At 47.2% G+C, this 20,959-nt stretch overlaps 1 long non-coding RNA gene across 1 annotated transcript; it reads left to right on the forward strand.

Annotated features, from left to right (window-relative positions):
* The first annotated feature begins 1,345 nt into the window (after window positions 1-1,345).
* LOC127671678 (uncharacterized) lies at window positions 1,346-19,709 on the forward strand. Its single transcript, XR_007974777.1, has 3 exons — window positions 1,346-1,972; window positions 4,916-5,012; window positions 19,332-19,709. It is a non-coding gene; the product is annotated as an uncharacterized LOC127671678 (long non-coding RNA).
* Window positions 19,710-20,959: the final 1,250 nt, after the last annotated feature.

Below are 20,959 nucleotides of genomic sequence, written 5' to 3' on the forward strand. Positions count from 1 at the left end.
TACCGCTGACAGAAAGCAGAAAGTAGGGGATGGGTGGGAAATGAAACCCAGGGTTCTCCACAGAGGGTACCCCACAGAAGCTCTGGGATAAGATGGCAACACTTAAACACAGAGTTGGAAGCTCTGCTTTCTTCTCCCCACAAGGTCCTTAGCTCTCACGCACACATGAACAGGCCAGAAGACATGCACGCCCCTCAGAGCGATGGAGTATTACATTGTCTGGACTGCTGCACCGTGCCGCATCCGGCAGAGTGTGCACGGAGAGGCCACATCCAGACAACTCTTTGGGCCACGAGTTTGCCCTTTTGTGTTTGACTCCAGTCTCTGTCTATGGGAACCTGAGCTCATGTCATCTCAGGACCATCTCTGGGAATATGACTTAAGATTATGGGCTTTGAAAGTCCTGACTGCGCTTTCTACAACCCTGGACCCCAGATGGTTTCATCACACCCCTCAGTCATGATGTTATCTCCTCGACTGCTTCTTCTACGACACTAGCTTAGCTCATTGATTTTTTAAAGGGAACTGAGATCCCAAGCATTCTGTTGACTAAGAAATTCTGGCTTGGGTAGTTATGTGTCCCCAAAGGGACAGGTCTGTCAGCTGGGCTGTCAGCAGCCTCAGTGGACACACTAGGGGTGCAGCATGATCTCTGTCCCTCCCAGTAAGCATGATATTCCTGAGGTCCTGGTACCACTTCTTCATTTACTGCTGGTGTCATAAACTTCCCCTGTCTTTACTGTATTTGAGCAAATACACACACTCTGGGCATGGTCCATAGCCCACACAGCTAACATCATGACGTCAACATGTACTCGGCACACAGGTTCTACCATATTTTCTCCTTCAATATCTTTCTCTGATTGCCTCTACTGCAGCCTTTGCTCTTGCATCTTCCTCCCACTCTCTCCTGCCCATCTCCTGAGATTAAATACATTAATATCAGAGGCTCCCAAATACCCTAAACTTCAAGATTCTTGGCAAGTCTTCTTTACACTCAGAGCCCAGGAACTCCACCTCTACTGGTTGGCAGCTGGGTCTCTGCCACTTAATCCAAATGATGGGCTATGTTAGCTGCCTGGTTCTGGGGTACCCCGTTGGTGCATGTCTGATAGTTAGACACCTGTTGAGCAGGCCTGGTGTGATGCCAGCACCTACTTTAGTCAAGGCATGCTGTCTTTTAGAGCACTTGTTATATGATCTTCCCAAGTACAGCATACTGGCTTCTGGTTTCACCTCTCCACTGGCCTGCTTTAGTTCTGTAGCTGGGCTTTCTAGAGGCCAAGAGAGACACAACATAGCTGCACGTGCTTTCAGATCCCCTCCTCTTTGTTTCTAGGTTTGACTTTGGAAATTGGTCCATTGGAGGACTGAAGGGAGACCGCAACCATGAACATGTTTTCCAGTGAACTGATGACTTCTAGTCTGCTCCAGCTATTGAGACAGTTGACTTCCACTCCAGCCGATGAGGGCTCAGGGAAGTGACCCTTAGCTGAAAGTCTTTGTTTGACATGGCTTGGCCTTAAAGATAACCCACTTGCCTGGGTTGCTAAGTGCTCAGTTCCTGTAAACACTGATACGCAGGAACCTTCCAGAGAAAGTCCTAGCAGTGGTCTGGGAGGTGCTGTTTGCGAACATGACTAGTAATCAGAAAATGCTCCTCATTTGCTAGGATTCAACTACTGATAAATGCTACCCGTATGGTCTCACTTCCTTCCAGTGGCTCAGTTACTTGTGTGTGACTCACAGCTGATTTTCTGGTGGGAAGTTTGGTCTGCTGTAATGACGGTGTTTGGGTTCTTAGACGCTGGCTTTCACAGATACAACTTTGCCAAGAAGGGAGACCAACAAGGAGTCTCCATTCAGAGACGGAAGAGTTATCAGCAGATAGAACTCAAACCACCATTGGTCACATCAGAAGGCACATGCCCTGAAAGCCATTTTTATCACAGTTCAACTGTGGTTGCTGGAGGTACACCTGGGCTGAGTTCTTTCTGTTCACTGGAGGCCGTGGGTTTGTCAGCTTTTCCTCAGATAAAGGAGAAAAATGATTCCTGCCTCAGGGAAGCATGCCACCTCCTGATTTCCTGTCTCCCTTCGCTCCCTTATTTCTTCTTTCCTTCTTCCTTCTCTTTCTCTCTCCCTCCACCCCCTTCTTTCCTTTCTTCTTCATGTGCATATGTGCATTTGTATGTTGCTGTGCATGCACAGGGCAGAGGACAACTTTGGCTGTCTTCTTCAGGTTCCCTCTACCCTCCTTTTTTTTTTTTTTTTTGATATAGCATCCCTCACTGGTTTGGAATTCATCAAATTGGCAAGATGACTTAGCCAGTGTCTGCCTCCTTAGCATTGGGATTACAATCACGACACACTTGGCTTTTTAAATGAGGACTCTGGGAGTCAAACTCAGGTCCTCAAATATGCAAGACAGTCACTTTATCAGTTGAATGACTTCCCTAGCCCCTTGATTTTTCTTTGTGATGACCCAAAACTAATTCGTTATCACCTGCTCTGATGCTTCTTTCCAATGGACTTGGTTGTTTGTTGAGCTTTTGTCTTCTTCTTCTTCTTCTTCTTCTTCTTCTTCTTCTTCTTCTTCTTCTTCTTCTTCTTCTTCTTCTTCTTCTTCTCCTTCTCCTTCCTTCTCCTTCTCCTTCTCCTTCTCCTTCTCCTTCTCCTTCTCCTTCTCCTCCTCCTCCTCCTCCTCCTCCTCCTCCTCCTCCTCCTCCTCCTTCTCCTTCTCCTTCTCCTCCTCCTCCTCGTCTTCCTCCTTCTCCTCCTGCTCTTCCTCTTCCTCCTCCTTCTTCTTCTTGTAACTTACCATGTGAGTTACAGTGCTCACAACTGGACTGGCCTTGGTTTATGTCCTTTCTTGGCTTGGATCTCTCTATTTAGACCATTGGCCTTGAACTCATAGAGATCCACTTACTTCTGTCTCTTGAGTGCTGAGGGTAATGATGTATCATCTCATCCTTTGAGCAAAGATCATTTTAGTAGATGAGTTTTGAATGTGGACCTTGAATGTGGTAGATGAATGAACCCAGCCAAAAGTGCTGTTCCAGGATGAAGATGAATACCACAACACACACACAAACACACACACACACACACACACACACACAGACACAGAGGTGGCCCTTGGCATAGTCACTCTGTACTTTCCTGTAATACATGCCTTCCTCTGCTTTTGCTGGCCTGTCTTCTTAGGAAGAAAACGTCTTAACCTTAATACGAGCTGCTTCTTCATCACTAGTTGTCTGTGTGACTTTGCCACGTACCTTCTTCAAGCTTCAAATTTTTCGTTTGTGAAATGGAGAGCACAATACCCACCTTTCAGGTTAGTGTGGGTAAACAGCACATACATAGTATACTTGACTCATAAAAATCTGCTCAGTGAATATAGTTATTCAGGGCCAAACCACAGAGAACACAGTGGCTGTTAGCAGTAAAAATGGACTCCAGTTATTTAGGGTCTGCTCCAAGTCATGAGCTCTCCATGTGTTGCATGAGCCTGTCAGAGAGCTATGATCATCCTCACTGGACAGAGGACAAGCTTAGCATCCTAACTCCATCCATCCAGGATCATAACCATACAGCTCTGCATGTGTGGGATGCCATTGTTCCTGCTTTGCAGGGACACTGGAAGTCATGGTCCTGTATGAGTGGAGGTTGGCAACGAAGCAGGTCAGGTGACCATGACAACATCTGCTTTCCATCTCTACTCATACCACAAATACACAGACTGGTCTCTGTGCTGCTAGCTGTGTGTTGTGAAGCCCTCACTTGAACACCTGCCAGCAGCTAAGTATCCATCCCCTAATTCAAGAAATGGCATACCTGTGAAGCCCATGGTGGAATTATGCTAAGAGTCGATGTTCTTATTGGGACAGGTAGGCCAGCAGAGTCAGCTGAGCTACGTGGAATATGGGAAGGATCAGGTTCCTTCTGTCCTTGTGATCTGAGGAAAATGCTGTCCATGCAGGATCTCCACTTGGGTCTGTCACTGTGCTCACATCTCAATCTCCACCTTCCTCATGAAAATGTCTAACATGAGACTTGAGTTGGGAGCATGTGACTTGGCAGGAACATGCTGCCTTGTGCACATCTGTGGGTCAGGTCATTAGTATGTTCTGCTAATAAGATGTGAAAAATTCATCCTTGGTAGGGTACCAGTGACAGACCAGAGTAACAATTCACCTGAAGTCCAGCTTGGTGAAGCAATCAACAAGTAAAGGTGGTGGAGGCATTACTTCTAGGCTCCTGGATGATTCGAAGGAAGCTGTAGCACTGGAAATCCCATTCCAATATGGGCAATGGTTCCACAAAGCTCTATCTCTGGAGCTTCCCATACCACTTGCAGGCAGCTTGGCTAGTGGGAGAGTTGATTCTCCCCAGTAAATGTTTCTGCTCATATAGCCTTTGGGAGAAGCATTGTGTGTCTTGTAAGTTTTAAGAGCTTCATGAGATTTGTGAGTTGTTGTTATTGTTGTTGTTGTTGTCTTTTTCTTGTTGTTTTTCTGGAACTTTGAAAGTTTTGTTTTACTTTCTGAATCTCTCCTCTGAGATAGAGTGGCTCAGTTTAAAGAAAATTCTCATACAACAAATGTGTTTGAAAGGACATTAAGGATCCCCACTGTGTGAGGCACCTCTGCAGTGGCCCCGAAACAGTTAGGTATGTCTACTGTAAGGAAGAAGGCCCCATGAGGATACAGTGAAGAAATGAGAACTTTTAGCAGGTTGTTCCTAGACAAGACACCTACTCCCTTGCTGTCAGTCCAGCTCTTATTGTGTGCCCCAGGGACTCAGAGCTCTCAAGCAGTACTGGGAGGTTACATGCAGGTGGTAGACAGACCCTCAAAACATGTGGCCACCATTTCTTCCCATCCTAACTCCCCTCTGTGTCTGCATTTTCCAGATGAGGAAGAGAAGATAAGAGGGAGGAAGCTGGCTTTAACTTCCTGTGTCAGAGCTCTGCCTCCTACAGAAGAACTCTTGGAGCCTTTGCATTGTAGGTGAGTAGAAGTGTCGTAATCCTCTCCCAACGACAGCCAGTGGGGTGTCATGACAGAAGAGGTGGAACTCTGGTACACAGGACCACATAAGGGCCCACTGTTCCCATGAAAGGCACACAGATCTGCCTTTGGTTAGACACACCCACTTCCATCCACCTCCGGGTATGGGGTCTAGAATGTTCTTCATTATTAGCTCGTGTGCTGTTATTTCCCAAACCTGCCCAGCCCCTCCAGAAAGCTTAGAGCCCTGTTTCCTGTCTCTGTCTTCTGAAACAGTCCGTTCTCTTTGTTCAGCTGCACATCTGTCCATCTATACATCCCGTATACTAAATAAGTCTGCCTGAGAGTTGGGCCCGATCTCTTACTGAGTGGCTTTATCTGCTCATGACCATTTCATGCGGTCTCTGGTCCTCCTGAAGCCCTTGCTTTCCAGAACAGAGGATGGAGGGGCCAGCAGGACATCCAGGCTTGCTCTCTGTTTTCACCCAGACCCCCATCTGGAACCTCATTTGCACCAAGTGGGAAAAAGCCTTGTGGTCAAGGTCATATCCTATATACCTGTCCCTTTAAAAGCTATTTTTTTTAATCATTGAAGTATTTTTTTCAGTATATAAAATAATGGATTTCATGATGACATTTTCATACATATATTTTGTATTTGTTTCCTTATTATCCTCCCCTGTCCCCCTGTCCGTCCCCCACCCCTCACTCATTGTTCCCCTCCCCCTTTCCTCTAAATAAGGCTTTCCACTTTCATGCCATTTATATATGTGAATCTAGCTAAATCGAGTTCCATATATGAGAGAAGACATATGACATTTTATCTTTCTCCCTTCCCTCCCCTCCCTCCCTCACCCCACCCCACTCTTCTCCACACCCCTCCCCCAGTTCCTATCCCCCATCCCATCCCCTACTCCCCTCCCCCTCCTCTCCTCCACCTCCTCTCCACCACTTCCTTTAAATTCTCCTTTCCCATATAGACCCACTTCAGCCTTCATATTATATATGTATTCTGTCTTCAAAGAGTCACATCACATTCATATACATAATGTGTATATAATCCAACTGCAAAAAAGCTGCTTGCAGGAAAAAAAATCCAGAGTCCTTTCACTCCAGAAACAAGTAGCCTTGCTGAGATTAGCCACCCAGGAAGCAACCCCCTTTAATACCCACATCATGCTCTGTGGAAGCAATCACACATGTGTGTACATGTGTGTGCATGCATGTATACATGTATGTATGCACATGTGCATATGTACATGAACCTGTGTGTGCAAACATGCATTATGTATGCGCATGGGTATCTGCAAGTGCAATTTAAATGGAAACAGCAGTGTTTCTGGTCTGGCTCTAGAGTGCTTGGCTAGCCTTACAATCCTAGTTTCACTAGCTCTGTTCTGACAAGGGGGCAGCTGTTACTCTTTGATGTGTGGAGAACACATCTCTGTGGAAGAGCCAGGGGGAGCCAGGGCACCAGGCTGAGTGCCCTCAGAGCAGGGCGCATGCTCTCCAAGATTCTATTTCAGGATTGTCTGAGACCAGTGTGTGTTCTTGCCACAGAGGAATGCTCCCTTGGAGGGGATGGCTAACCTGGCCAGGCAAGGCAGGAATGTACAGCCTGTGGTGGTGACGCCTCCTCCCAGCAATGTGTCCTGCTTCCTGCTTTGAGTCACATGAACTTTATTTTTTTTTCTGTCTGCCTCCCACTACAGTCTGTATTCTGCCCTGCAGTGTTGTCAGTGTGGGGGATCTTCTGAGTCTGAAAGCTGTATTGTAAAACTCCAAGCTGTTTTCAGCATGACTTTGTGACGTAAAGATGTTGGGAGGAGGGAAGGGACACAGGAAGGGAAAGGAGAGAGGAAGGAGGGCAAAAGGAGAAAGGGAGAGAAACATCTTGCTGACGTCAAAGGAGACCGCATTCTACAGGGTAACATTACTGGTACCTCCACCATCCACCCCTTCTAATTTACTAGAAACAGAACAGCCTGTTTGGAAACCCATAGCTTTGCTTGCTGCCCTCTCCTCCCCCCACCCCAACTCCTCCCTCCCTCATGTTCTCCTTTGACCAAAGGAGCCATTAATTGTTGGGAGTTTGAAAGCTACCTGATTCCTTGATACAGAGGGGATTTCCACGAGTCATAATTCAGTCCCTGCTTGTGAGGACACTGTAGCTGAAGTAAATTGATCCAGCTGATGAAAAAGGGCCCCTGGGGACAGAGAGGTCAGCTCTGCAGCTGGGGCAGCTGCTAGGGTTGTCACATGACTGGCTGTGCTTGCTCAGGCTTGCCCTCAGTGCCCTCATGATCTCTCTGCACCCCCCAAGCCCCAGTCCCTACATCCCGTGCAATCTCTTTGCCTTGAGAAGGTCAGGATTTGCAGCCTGGCTGGCTTCCTGAGGTGAAGGTGATTTTGCAGGAAGTTGCCAGCCTCTTTCTCCACTTGAAATGTGGGTTTAGTACTGGAAAGATGGCTCAGTTGGTAACATGCTGGCCACACAAGCACGAAGACCTGAGTTCAGTACTCAAGAACCCACATAAAAAGCTGTATGTGGTGATGTGTGCTTGCAAGCCCATTGCTGGGGAGGTAGAAACAGGCAGCTCTCCAGGTCTTCCCGGCCAGTCAACCTAGCTTAATAGGTGAGCCAGAGTCTGAGAGAGACTCTGTCTCAAAACATGGGATAGATGGCTCCCGAGGAATGATAGCCAAGGTTGACCTTTGACCTCCCCATGCACTGACACACATATGTCAGTGTGACATACACATGTACACGTACAAATTCAAGAGAGTGGCTCCCAACCAAAAGTCCTCCTTGCTGCCCCAGCAGGTTCTATGTTGTTTTGCTGAAACCTCTCTCTCTTCTGCTATCTGGACATACAGGGCCTGTTCACAAATACAGTCTGGCAATAGTAACTTGTAACCTGGAGTTCCAGAAACAGCCCATCCCACCACCCAGATGGTAGAGTTCAAGCTGCTGGCTGGCCAAGGCTGCACAAGTTAATTTTTATCCCAGTAAAAAATAATAAACACCGCATTAGCAACTACATGTTTATCAATTTGCAGTTCATTTCCAGCCAGACCATCTCCCTCCTGTGTGTTTTTACTGCTTGCTGATGAGCCAGAGTACGTTTTGTGAAACCATATGTGGCTATTTAAGCCCTGGCCTCAGTTACATTATTCGATGTTTTCCACCTTAATTGCATAACGCCATTTGGCTCCTAGGGCCTTCAGCCTTCCCTTCGACTAGCACATCCAAAAGATAAAGAAACTGCAGTAGAGCCACAGGACTTGCTAGGGGGTCACCTGGCAGCCGGGAGACCCATGCTGGTGCTGAATGGAGCAGCAAGGATTTGATTTTTTTTTGCTTTTATAAGAAGCCCCGTTGAGCGAGTATTACATCACCTTCTCCGGGTAGGAATGGATGTGTTGTGTTTCTTCTCCTCATTTTATGGTAGGCTGATAGCAGAGGAGGTGCTGAGAACAGCTGTCAGGTGGAATTAGGGATTCTGACCTGGAGAGTGCTCTGTCAGACAGCCCAGTGCATGACTGGACTCAAGGGCCATCTCTGGTCCCACAACTCAGCCTGTTTTTTTCCTTTTAAGTGTTTTGTTCTTGGCAGGATTACAGTCCCCATCCACAGTGTCACCTACCCTTTATCATTAGACTGTTGTAGCCAGGGACACCATTTGGCTGGATGGAATGGAACAACGTCTGTGTACAATCATGAAGATACTAAATAAACCCTTCCCCAGCCTCTCAGTGCTCCTGAATCAAAGTGCACATAACAGAAACTGATGTTGCCACAGAAACACTAGGAGAAAAGCATGTTTTCCCCATGGCTTTCAGGTGCCTAAGGATATCCATTCCTGGGGACCAGCTGGCTGCCCAGGCCTAGTGGACCTTCACAAGACTTTCTTGATAGGAAGAGCAGCCTTGGCTGGGGCCAGTAGGCAGTGGGTGGAAGGTGCTTCATGAAACCCCAAGGATGAGGCAATGTCTCATTTCCCAATGGGGAGTTATGAAAGCACTGTCTTTTTTGGGCTAGCATGAATATATAAACTTTAAAACATTGTGTGTGTGTGTGTGTGTGTGTGTGTATGTGTGTGTACAGGAATGCCCCAGCTCCTATGTGGAGGTCAGACAACAACTTCAGGAGTCAGCTGTTGTCCATGTGGGTCAACAGGGACTGAACTCAGGTCTTTCTGGTTTGCTTACTAACCCACCGTGGTGACTCCTGAATATGTACATTTTTACTTGCTAACCCACCGTGGTGACTCCCGAATGTGTACATTTTTAATGATACAAGTGACATAGTTAAATTTCTTGTTATCAAATTGTGTTACAGGTATGTTTGGACTTACATGTACAAATATGCTTATCTAGAAACATTGCCTTGGCTTTTGCTTACTATTCAGGTTCTCCATTACTCTAGCTCTGTGTGTGCATGTTTGTGCATGTGCCTGTGTGTGTGTGTGTGCGCGCATGCGCGCATGCATGTGCATGTGTGTGTGTGTGTGTGTGGTGTTGGGGACCAAGTGCAGGGTCTCCATGTGCCAGAAAAATAGTCTTCAGCTTATACTTCCAGATCATAGTCCATCACTGGAGGAAGTCAGCACAGGACTCAAGCAGGGCTGGATCCTGGAGGCAAGAGCTGATGCAGAGGCCATAGAGGGCGCTACTTACTGGCTTGCTCCTCATGGCTTTCTTACAGAACTCAGGACCACTGGCTCAGGGATGGCACCACTCACAGTGGGCTGCCCCCTCCCCCATTGATCACTGAGAAGATGCCTTACAGCTGGATCTCCTGGAGGCATTTTCTCAACAGAGGCTCCTTCCTCTGATGACTCTAGCTTGAAACACAAAGCCAGCCAGTACACCAACTTTTCTAGCCTCTTTTTAAATGACAGAACACAGACTTCCTTACAACATCTTCTTACTTTTGCCCAGTGTCTTTGAGATCTAGTACATTTTGAATCTGTAGCCTTTGGAAAGGTTGTCTCAGGCCCCCTGGGCCATGCTGTGTTTGGGATTTCCACAGTGGGCATCTTCTTGTACTGTTTTTGAAAGGGACCTTTGTGGGGTGTGGCTGCACCAGGAGACGTTCAGTCGTGTTAAGGTTATAGCAGTGCACTCACAAAGGGGTAAAATGGCCCAGGGCTTGATGTGTTATATTTCTTGTTGCTGCAAATGCAGTTCCTGGTAAATGGAACTTAAGGAAGATAGGGTCTGTTTTGGTTTATGGTGTGAGGGGCACAGACCATCAAGATGGGGAAGGTGGGGTGCTGAGGGGGGGCTGCAGCTTCCACAGCAGAAGCAGGAGGCAGATGCTCACATTGAGCCCGCAGCCAGGAAGTGTTCAGAGATGAACGATGGATTAAGCTGATTTTCTTTTTTCTTTTTATTTATTTTGAGGACTCCTACCCATGGGATGGTGCCACGTGGCCACATGCAGGGTAGGTTCCCTTTCAGTTGAACATCTTTGGAAACATCTCATAGATACAGGAAGGGGAGTGTCTCATAGACGATTCCAAACCCAGCCAAGATGACAATGAAAAATTAACCAGCACATCTGAGTTTCAAAAAAATTTTTTTTCTATAGAGTGTGGAGAAATGGCTAAGCAACTGAGAATACACATTGATTTTTTTCAGAGTCCCCAGGTTCGGTTCCCAGCACCCACATGGTGCCTCACAACTGTCTGTAATTCCAGTGCTAAGAGATCTAATACCCCTTTCTGGCTTTCCCAGGTACCAGACATGCATATGGTACATATACATATATACAGACAGATGGAACACTTATACACAATTTATTACAATTTATTGTTATAAAAATAAATAACAAGCTTAAATTACATTGATTTATTTGTGTGTGAGGTATATGTATCTCAGCAAATATGTGGAGGTTGGAGAACAACTTGGGGGAGTCAGTGTAATCCTCTCACAGTGTGGTGATTGCAGATCAAACCCGAGCCGCTGGATCCCAGTGGCAAGTGCCTTCAACCACTAAGTTACCTTGCTGTCTCCTGAAAGTTTTATTTTCCCATGTGAGGTTCTCTTAAAAACAATTTCAAAACTGTGGGAACATGTGAGAAGCAAAACAGAAAGCTCATTTGGAGATGCTCTGGTACTGTTCCTGTGAGCTGTGGAAAGAACGTCGTGCTGCTGGGTCTCTTTCTTCTGACATACTTGAAACTTTCCACAGTAAGAACTTAAACTTAGCTTGCAAAGACTCGGAGGCCATGCCTTTAAGAATATCTTCAAACACTTTCAGTCAACAGGGCTGGTAACCGACCTCAGCGAACCCCAGAAGTGACAGGGAGACCCACTTCCTCCACTATTCTTCAACAGAAGCACCCAATTCTTAGCACCCTCATCGGCATACAGTCCTAGAGGTAGTCCTGGTGGGTACCAGCCTTGGTGGTGGTGTCAAAGAATCAATATTGTCCCTCTGGTGTGGTAGCTGTGGTCTACAGAGCCCGAGCAAGAGGGAGTATTAGCATCTGTCCAGCAAACTTGGTTGCAGCCAGGCAGGATAACTCGGGCCTAGCAGCCCCGATGGCCATGTTGAAAGAACCAAAAAGCAATTCCACTTTTACTTCATACTCATTCTGACAGGCTGGCTCTCCCAATGCTATTATTCCAAAAACATGGAGGTAGTACAGGATGCTTTCCATGCAAGACAGAAGATCAGTTGTTATGGAGTATTGCTGAGACTGAAAATGTCTACTGAGCCTGTGTGAGAAGTCTGGAATTCTCTGGAATTATTAGTAGGAAAAAACTCCCCTAAGGGTGCATTACACTGTGACACAATAAGCTGATTGTAACTAGGATTGATTTACTTCTGACTTTTTTTCAAAAAATGTAGCACCAGTCATGTCCCACATTTCCTAAGAAAGAGGATCAGAGTTTTTTGAAAGAGCCTCCCCTCAAACATGAAACATACACACACACACACACACACACACACACACAGACACACACACACACACACACATACACAATGGTTTCAGAGTACCTATCTCAGCATTTCAGTACTGGCAGATTTATTGGAATGTAGAAAAAAAATCAAAGAAAATAAACAAAACACCCATGTGCTCAAACTGAGAGCAGATTCTCTTTTGGACGGTGTGTGTGTTTTTCTGATGAGCTAAGTGTTGATTCTAACCCAAAAAGGCTGGAAAGTGTGAGCTTAGATAAGTGTCTGCTGGATTCAGGACTGCAGCGTGGAGGCTGCGAAGTGGGAGTTAAGATCACCAGCTGTGGCCGCAGAATAAAGTTCACCCTCGCTTATCCTCACGGTAATTGGTTACTGAAGTGGACAAGTTACTGTCCAGAAGCCCTCTGTTAACTCCGGGCTCAACGCACAAGGGCTGATGCTTTGGCCAGGCGAGGGATCACAGATGAAGTCTACAGTCATTGCTTTAACAACGTCAAGTGGCCCCTGTCCAGGCCAGAAATTAAGCCGGAAGATGGCTATCAAGTGCAGTTGTTGGGTCTGGCACAATCACTCTTTGCTGAGCTGAGCAGAAAAGAGAGATATTTCTCTGTGGATTTGGCTCATGGTCCCACAATGCGCTCTTTCATCTGCAGCCTTCCTATTGGCTCAAGGGAAAAACAAATCTTGCGTGCACAGAGGAGTCGTCCCTGAGAGTTGACATCGTTCACCCCCGCCAGGCCCTCCACCTACGATTTCCTATTACGCTGCTTTTCCAGCAACTCAGACAAGCAACCTCATGAAGTGGTTGAAGCTGCCTTTTGGTTGTAGTTTAAAAAAAAATTCCAGCAGATATAATAAACAGGACAGTCTCCTGTGAGGTGTGATATCTTACATTTGCAAGCCAGTGTGTGTGTGTGTGTGTGTGTGTGTGTGTGTGTGTGTGTGTGTGTGTGTGTGCGAGAGCCTGGAAAACAGGCTGGTTGTGCTGAGCAACGCTGCTTTGCCACAGAGCCATTTCTGCAGAATTCTCTTTTGTGTGGCCATTCTCCTTCAGGTCAGTGAATAAACTCATCAGCATCTGGCAAGGGCACTTCACTGCAGAGCTTAATGTGCAACTCGTGGTTTTCCTCCTGTGTCAGCAGTTAGCCATACAATTTGGTAAATAAGGGTTCTAGGGAGTCAAATGCATTGGTCAGCCAGAGGGGGAGGAAGGAGAAAGAGGAGGGGGAGGAGGAGGGGAGGAACAAGTTTTGAAATCCATGTCTGTGGTGGCTGTAAGAGGTAGGATAATTTAAGTAACCTGGAAGAGCTGTGGGTTCACAGGTTTCAACAACAGGAAAGTCTCTTGTTTTAAAACCCTCCTAAAGCAACATGTGGGCTTAGGGAAGAAAAAAAGAAAAGAAAAAAAAAAAAAGCGGGCCTGTGGTTTGGTGATTGTATTTCCTTATTGATATAATGGCTGCTGACGCAAGGCCTCCTGGGATTGCCGTGTGACCGCAGGACTGACAGTTACCCTACTGGGTTCTGAAACACAGCCGGGGCTTTCTGGACAGATGAGAAGTCTAAAAATTTCCCTTTTCATTTCCTCTCTGGTGTGACTTTGTCTTTTTTTTTTTTTTTTTTAAAGCTAAAAGGGAATTTTGCTTACAGTTTTAAGTTTATCTGGCCTGGCTGGCTTCCTTTTTACTCCCCCCAAATCCCACACTCCAAAGACCCAAACTTATAGACAAAAGCACAAATTCTTATAGACCCTTTCCCCTCCCATCCCCACCCCGACCCTCCACCCCTTGAGATTGTGCCTGGTTAATCTGCTCTTCAGGCCAGACATATAAATAAACAACTCTTTAATACACATTCCAACACCTCCACTCAAACATCTTTGGGGGCATGGGTGGAGAGAACAGGCCAAGTGCCTCGTGTCTTTCTGGAATCTTCTTCTCCCGGTCTATGGGAGGCTCTATGGGCAAATGCTCTAGGACCTCTCTTTAGTTCTGGGATAAGTGGAAACAGATATATCCCTGAGTGACGTAACTCGCTCACCACAGAGTGGAGGGCTCTGCTGTGTAGAGGTGCGGCATTGGCAGAGCGCCCCAAACATTTCGCAGCCCAGTTAAACCCCAGAGAGATGCTGCTTCTGGACTGCTCGAACTAGAGAAACCCCCTGACCCAAGACAGCTCCTGAACCTGCCTTAGGCCATTCTTTTCTGTGTGTACGAGAGACAGAAGGCTAAGGACAGAGTGCACCTCATATTCTGCATTCATGGTTCCGGTTCCGACGTGCTTCGCCCCACATGTGGAACATGCTTGTTTTCATGCACATGTGCGTTCTTTATGTCACTGGGCACAGTTCCAGAACGTTATTAAAGATAACATTTGGAAGCAGTGTGTATTGCAAGACTCCAAAAAATTAACAAGCACAGTTAACTCTCACCAAAACATGCCACTCTGACAGTCCTAGGTCCCCGGAACCTGAAACCCAGAGCTGGGATAATTATATGCCCCTCCCACATAAGCCTGATAAATCTGACCCAAACACATCTCCAAGGCCACCAGGAAGTGCAATCCTGCCAAGAATGAAAGCTAACAACTGCCAAAGTCTTAAGGTTACAGAGAGAGAGCAAGAGGGATACAGGGCTACGGTGTGTGCTCACAAGGTCCACAGGGCGCATGCGCAGGAGTGCAGGGGTTTCTGGGACCCACAGGAGACTGGTTGTGGAATCTGCAGATTCTCATCTCCAATATACAATAATGAGAGTGTTTGCATAGGATAGACAATACACCGTCTGTACACTAGTCACTTCAAAGTTATCATGCCCGACAGTGTGAATGCTAAGCACTGGATATTGTACTCTATTGTTCAAGGATTGCAGCAAAAGGTTTGTAGTAAAGACACAAATCTCCATCCCCCCATTTGAAGTTGGTTGATCCCATGGCTGCAGAATTCACAGATACAGAGCCCCAGCTGTATTAAGTATGTATACATGGGCTTCATGTGTTTACATTGTGTGGATGCAGTTAACAGGTATGTGAACAGATACTGTGCTAAATACTGTGAGTGTATGTATCTGTTGGGTGCTCTTGTGTGCACATATGAGCATGTATTCAGAACATGTAGGAAGATGTGCTATGTGCATGTGCTTTGTGTGTGTGCATACTATGGGCACATCATGTGTATATGTGTATTCTTGCGTGCTCCCTGTGTGTGTAGCCCGCTGGATGCCACAGAGGATCTGTAGACAATGACAGGAGTTACTGGTAACCTGCATGTGTGTGCATCTACACCTATGTGTTCTTCGTGGTACTTGGTGTAAAAAGTGCTCTGAAGGCATCTCAGTTAAGCCTGCTGGAATCCAGGTAGATCACTCAGGATGGGTGACTGTAAGACCAAAAAACAAGCAGCCTCTTGCTGCGATTCTTCCTGCCAGCCTCTCCTAAAAGTTATCTGTGTCCTTCTCCCTTCCTTCCTTCCTTCTTCCTTTCTTCTTTCTTCCTTCCTTCTTCCTTTCTTCCTTCATTTCTTTTTCTTTTCTTTTTCCTTTTCCTTTTCTTTTTCTTTTTCTGAGGCAAGACTTTATGTAGCCAAGCTGTCCTGGAAAGTACTATATAACTGAGGAAGACCTCATTTCTGATCCCTCATCCGCCTCTGGGTTATAGGCATGCACTACCATGCCTGGATATTGGTAAAGTCTTTTAAAGTGCTTTTTGTCTTCAGCTTCAGGGAAGATGTTTTGTGACTGAGAGTGTTGGAACTAAGGCCCTGTGTATTCAGGAGACAGAAGGAGAAAGCAACAGCAGGGGGTGAAATCCCAAAGATAGCACAAGTCTGTATTCAGAAAACACAACTCCTGTCCCTCCTCGCAGGACTCAAGTCTGTCCCAGTTTCCTGCCTCTGACCTTACTGTAAGCGCTGACCCACTTTGGGCTATTTTTTATTTGTTTCTTTGAAAACGCTCACTCTGTGATTATGGTTGACTCTTGTCAACTTTGCTCTGATTCCTCCACCCTGCCATCCCAGGCCCAAAGTGCAGCTCTTCTCCTCCTCAGTTCTGCTAATTATGGGCGAGCAGAGCCAAAGGATGGTAGGGTTCTATTGGAGATGTGACATGCGGGTGACCCACTTCTTCACAATCACAGTCCCAAGGACAAGAGGCTGCAAGAGGCTGTGTAGAACCCTGTACCTGAATTGCTTTTGTCTGAGGTTTTCCTCTCTGAGGCAAACCATGAGATCCGGCATCTTACCTGGTTCCGGTGTGTGTGTGTGTGTGTGTGTGTGTGTGTGTGTGTGTGTGTGTAAGGGGCAGGGGCAGGCTCTGTCCTGGGCTCTCTCCCCAGACTTGCCCTTTGGGCCTAGGGTGGTGAACATATTCACACTTATCTAGGATTACAGCCCAAGTCAACAGTGGAACCAGGAAGTGGGCTCGGGACCAGCCTGGCATGCTGAGTACGGGTATTTGCTTTTCTCTCCCAGCAAACTTTGATTTACTCTTTAATAAGTCACCGCCGAGGATGTGGCTCTTGGAAGGTTTAGCTTGGCACTCAAACCTAAGTCACATGTTGATAAAGAGGGAGAGGGAAGGCCAGTTCTTCCGTGGCTCAGCTTTATCATTAACCCCGAGTTTGGAATCGAGTCGCTTTCAGAAGGGCTGGTTGCCCAGTGCAGGAGCAGGTGGCAGTCCTCCATCAACCAGGTGTGGTGGTGACATCCTTAGCAGAAAGCCCTCATGACTGGGGCAGGCACAGTGGACATCCCTGCTGGGGATGGAAGATAAATGGCTCTGACTTCAGACTTCTTTGGCCTCAGTTTCCTTGGCTGTGAAGTAAGAGAAGATAAGAATCAAATAAACCAAGCTCCTAGGTTTGGGACCCAAGAAGGGGGCAGAAGAGAGGGGCCAGTGGTGTTCAATCAACAATGGGGCAGCACTCGTCAACATCAGTGTCACGTTCATTTGTGTGGCTGAAATAAAGCTTCTGTCTTCTCCTTCCAGAAATCTCTCCAGAGTCTCCTTTCAAGGACTAGAGTCAAAGAAGTGTGTGTGTATGTGTGTGTCTTATATATGTATGAGTGTGTGTATGTATGTATGATATATATGTGTCCGAATGTATGTAATTTATGTGGTGTGTGTGTAAGCATGTGTTGGTGTGTGTATGTGTGCATGTTTGTGTGTGGTGTATATGTATGAGTGTATGTGTGTATGTGAGTGTGTATGTGTGGTATGTGTCTGTGTGTGTATGAGTGTATGTTAATGTATGTGGTGTGTGTGTATGTGTGCATGTTTGTGTGTGTGTGATATATATGTGTATATATACATATATGTATGTGTGTATGTGAGTCTGTGTTTATGTGAATATGTGTGTATGTGAGAGAGAGAGTGTGTGTATGTGTGTTTGTATGTGTTACTGAAGATTGATTAAACCCAGGATCTGGCACATGCTAGAGTGTGTTCTACCATTAACCTATACCTCTAGCCCCTTTTACTATTTATTTATCTATTTATTTTAAAAAAAAATCCAAGACAATGCTTTATTTGTAAAATGGAGTAAGGAGGATAATTATCCTTCTACCTCAACTCTTTTGGAGTAGCTAGGGTGGCAGGTCTGTACTAACTGGCTTAGCGTGGAGAACATTCACACCTCACAGGGAAGCAACTTGGAACTGGTTCCTGAGGAGGGGGTGCTAGGCTAAGGTTTCCTTTCTCTTCTGCTAACAGCACTTCCGCATTAAATCCAGTCATCAGCAGAAACAGAACAAACTGAGGAGAAAGAGGCCAGAGGGCCCTAATTGCACAGTAAGGGTGACTCCTGGAGATGTGAGCAGGGCCTCTCACCTCCTGTGCCTAAGGCGAAAGACGAGGGGGAGAGGCTCACCTAGGAAAGTCACAGAAGTGGGTGGGCATGGTGGGTCCGCCTTAGGAGCTTCAGATGCAAAGAATGCGGCCCCCCAGAGTTCAGAAGGCAGTAATAATCTGGGCTCAAGGCCAGGCTGCATTTTACACTTTAAACTGTCAAGCACTAGTAATTCCAAACAATGTTAATGATAAAATCTCCCTGTCTGGGCAGCTGGCCTTTCTGCCCCTCTCAGGGCACATGGATGACTGAGGGTAAAGGCACAGAGACCAAGAAATGAAGCTAAGTTGTTTCCGCACCAGAGGAGATAGGTGCTCAAGGGATGTTGGGGTCAAAGAGTCCTGTGAGAAAGAGGAAGAGAGAGGGAAGTGGGGTCTGGAGTGCAGCCTGCCTTGAGGACTGGATGGGGTCCCCTTCAGAGGGAAATAGGTTAGCAGACATGTAGCAGACAGGCCTGTAAACCAGGACCAATGGAACCCTGCAGAGAAAGATGCCTTCCTGTTCCAAACACCCCCACCCATCTTCTTCTGCCTCTTCAGGAGCCATTTTCCTGAAGACTGGTGCTTACCTATGGGGGACAGGTTTGAAATCAGCTTGTGAGATGGACAGATCTCTGTCCATTCAACAGATGAGAAAAACTGGGGCTCCGACAAGGACTGGGGATTCTTTCTGCTTAAGAAACAAAGGAGCAGAGTCGTGGACTCATTTAGCCCTAGAGTTTCTACTGAGGAGGTAGCAGGGGTCTTTTCATCTGTTATTTTAGGAGGTGCACAGAGTCCCACCCCCAGACTCAATAGACCAGCTTACTGTTATTCAGCACAACACAGACAAGTCATCTGTGAGACGCCTTGAAGCGCACCATGGCAGACAGGCAGAGACCCCTTACAGACAATGCTTTTCTCAGAGTGCGGCTTTCCTGTGTGCTGTTTCAGAAGGCTCCCTGGTACAATGTCTCTCTAAGGTAACCAGTAGACACGTGTCCCTTTTTGATTCCTGGTTCCTGCTAGAGGCTGGCCTAACCCTGAGGCCCACTCAATCAAGTGCTTCCTTGTTCCCAGGGAGTTATTTAGGTGTAGAAACATCCTCTCTGGAGGTTTAATCTCTCTCATATACTTCTCTGGCCCCAAGCCTTGAGGAAACCCCAGGAAAATGGGAGGAAGGTCCTTTACAGGGTCAGCCTTGCTCAAGGAGAACACAGAGTGAGAAAGGATCCTTGTTCTGACTCATGAGAAGGCCCTTGTGTCCTCTGGGCCACAGCCTGAGCTGTGAGGCTGTCCTGAAGGAATAGCTAGCCCCTGACCACAAGGCCCACTGGGGCTGGCCAAGGGCCCAGGCCCGAGGAAAAGCGTGGGCCAGGAACACCTAGGGCCTCTGATGACCAAGACGCCAGACAGTGGTAGGCTTTCCCCCCTGCCTCCCTTAGAGTTTGGTTTCTTCCAGATTCCGGATTCCACAGATGTCTCCCTTCGAAAAAGGAAGCAGTGGTCTGACTGGGTTATTTATGCGTGTGGCCTCATACAGTATCTGCCTTTGTTCCACAGAGCGGCGGCCTAAAAACCTGCTGGGAAGGGGCACTGAGTGTTCAGCGACTTGCACAGGAAATTGGAAATCGGAGACACCGGGATCGACCCACCCCCTCCTCTGACTCATGTTTAAACAAACCCAACACACCCCCGACCTTTGCACCCTGCATCTGCAGCAGGCCCTACGCACAGCCCTACCCACAGCTCCCTCTCCCACCTCTGCTGGCACAGGGCTCACTGGCTCACTGAAGGTCAGCACACCATCAACTTCCTGGGGGAGAGAATCCTCAGATGTAAGCCAAAGCTGCGACTGTTTTTTTTTCCCCCCTGAACAAAGTGAATTCTTAATGTTTTCTTCCCCCTCCTCTTGAAATGTCTCCTCCATTATATTCATCAATGCAGAGATAGAACATTTGGCGAGATTATTTTAAGTAGCTCTCCAACCTGTGATCATAATTTAAAATCAAGGAATTTGCTGAGCAGCTGTAGAGAAGAACAAAGGGCCTGGGGGAGGGGAGGCTGTGGCGGTCAAAGCCTGGGCTAGCACCAGAGCCAGCTGCAGAGGTGGGCTGTGGGGAATGCGCCTTGCTGTCCTGACTCATGGAGTCTCCATCTACCCAACCTAGTACACACAACAATTGAAAATAGAGGCGCGCGCGCGGGGGGGTGGGGGGGGCAGGTGCAGCAATGGCTCCCCTGGATAAAGTGCTGACTGTGCAAAGAGGAGGCCCCAGTACACATAAGAGTTGTGTGTGGTGGAGTGCAACCTGCAATCCCAGCATGTGAGTAGGAAAGCAGGAGGACCTGGGCAAGTCTGGCTATGCGAATCACTTCTTTCCTACCTGTGTGGCCCAGGGATCAGACCCAGCTTCTCAGGATCCACATATCATTGAGCCATTTTTTTTTAAATTTATTTATTTTATGTATGTAAGTACACTGTAGCTGTCTTCAGACACACCAGAAGAGGGCACCAGATCCCATTACAGATGGTTATGAGCCACCATGTGGTTGCTGGGAATTGAACTCAGAACCTCTGGAAGAGCAGTCAGTGCTCTTAACCGCTGAGTCATTTCTCTGGCCATTTTTAAAGATCTTAACTTCGTCTTTGAAAACAGGGTCTCTTGCTGCATCTGAAGCTCCCCGATTGACTATACTCGATGGCCCTCCAGATCGCAGGGTTCGCACCTCTATCTGTGCCAGGGCTGGAGTTACTAATGCATAACACCACAACGATAGTTTCAGTGGGCGCTGGGGATCAGAACTTGAGTCCTTATGCTTGTATGGCAAGCACCTTTTCCACTCAGCCATCTCCCAGCTCCCGAGTCACCCAGAATTACTGCCCGTCTTCCCTGAGGGACACAGCAAGAGCTCTGGTCACTGTTGGGTGGGCAGGCCCGTCATGCTTTGGAAGCCGACATTCAGCTCGGTTGCTCTTTTCCCCTGTTCTTGAGGGTGGCTCACCCCAGCTCTGCTTTCTGAGAAAACAAGGCTGAACTTTGCTCAGCCAAAGCCTAATTTCCCTGAGGTCTGCTGTTTGTTTGCCAGCCCTCCTCCCTCCAGCTGCTCGACTGTTGACCAGTCTCCCTTACCCTGCTCTGCTTCCTCAGCTCCTGCACCTACTTCTTGGACTGCAGCCATGTGGGGCC

The sequence above is a fragment of the Apodemus sylvaticus genome, chromosome 21 (genome assembly GCF_947179515.1).
Source record: "Apodemus sylvaticus chromosome 21, mApoSyl1.1, whole genome shotgun sequence".
In the NCBI taxonomy this organism is placed as follows: domain Eukaryota; kingdom Metazoa; phylum Chordata; class Mammalia; order Rodentia; family Muridae; genus Apodemus; species Apodemus sylvaticus.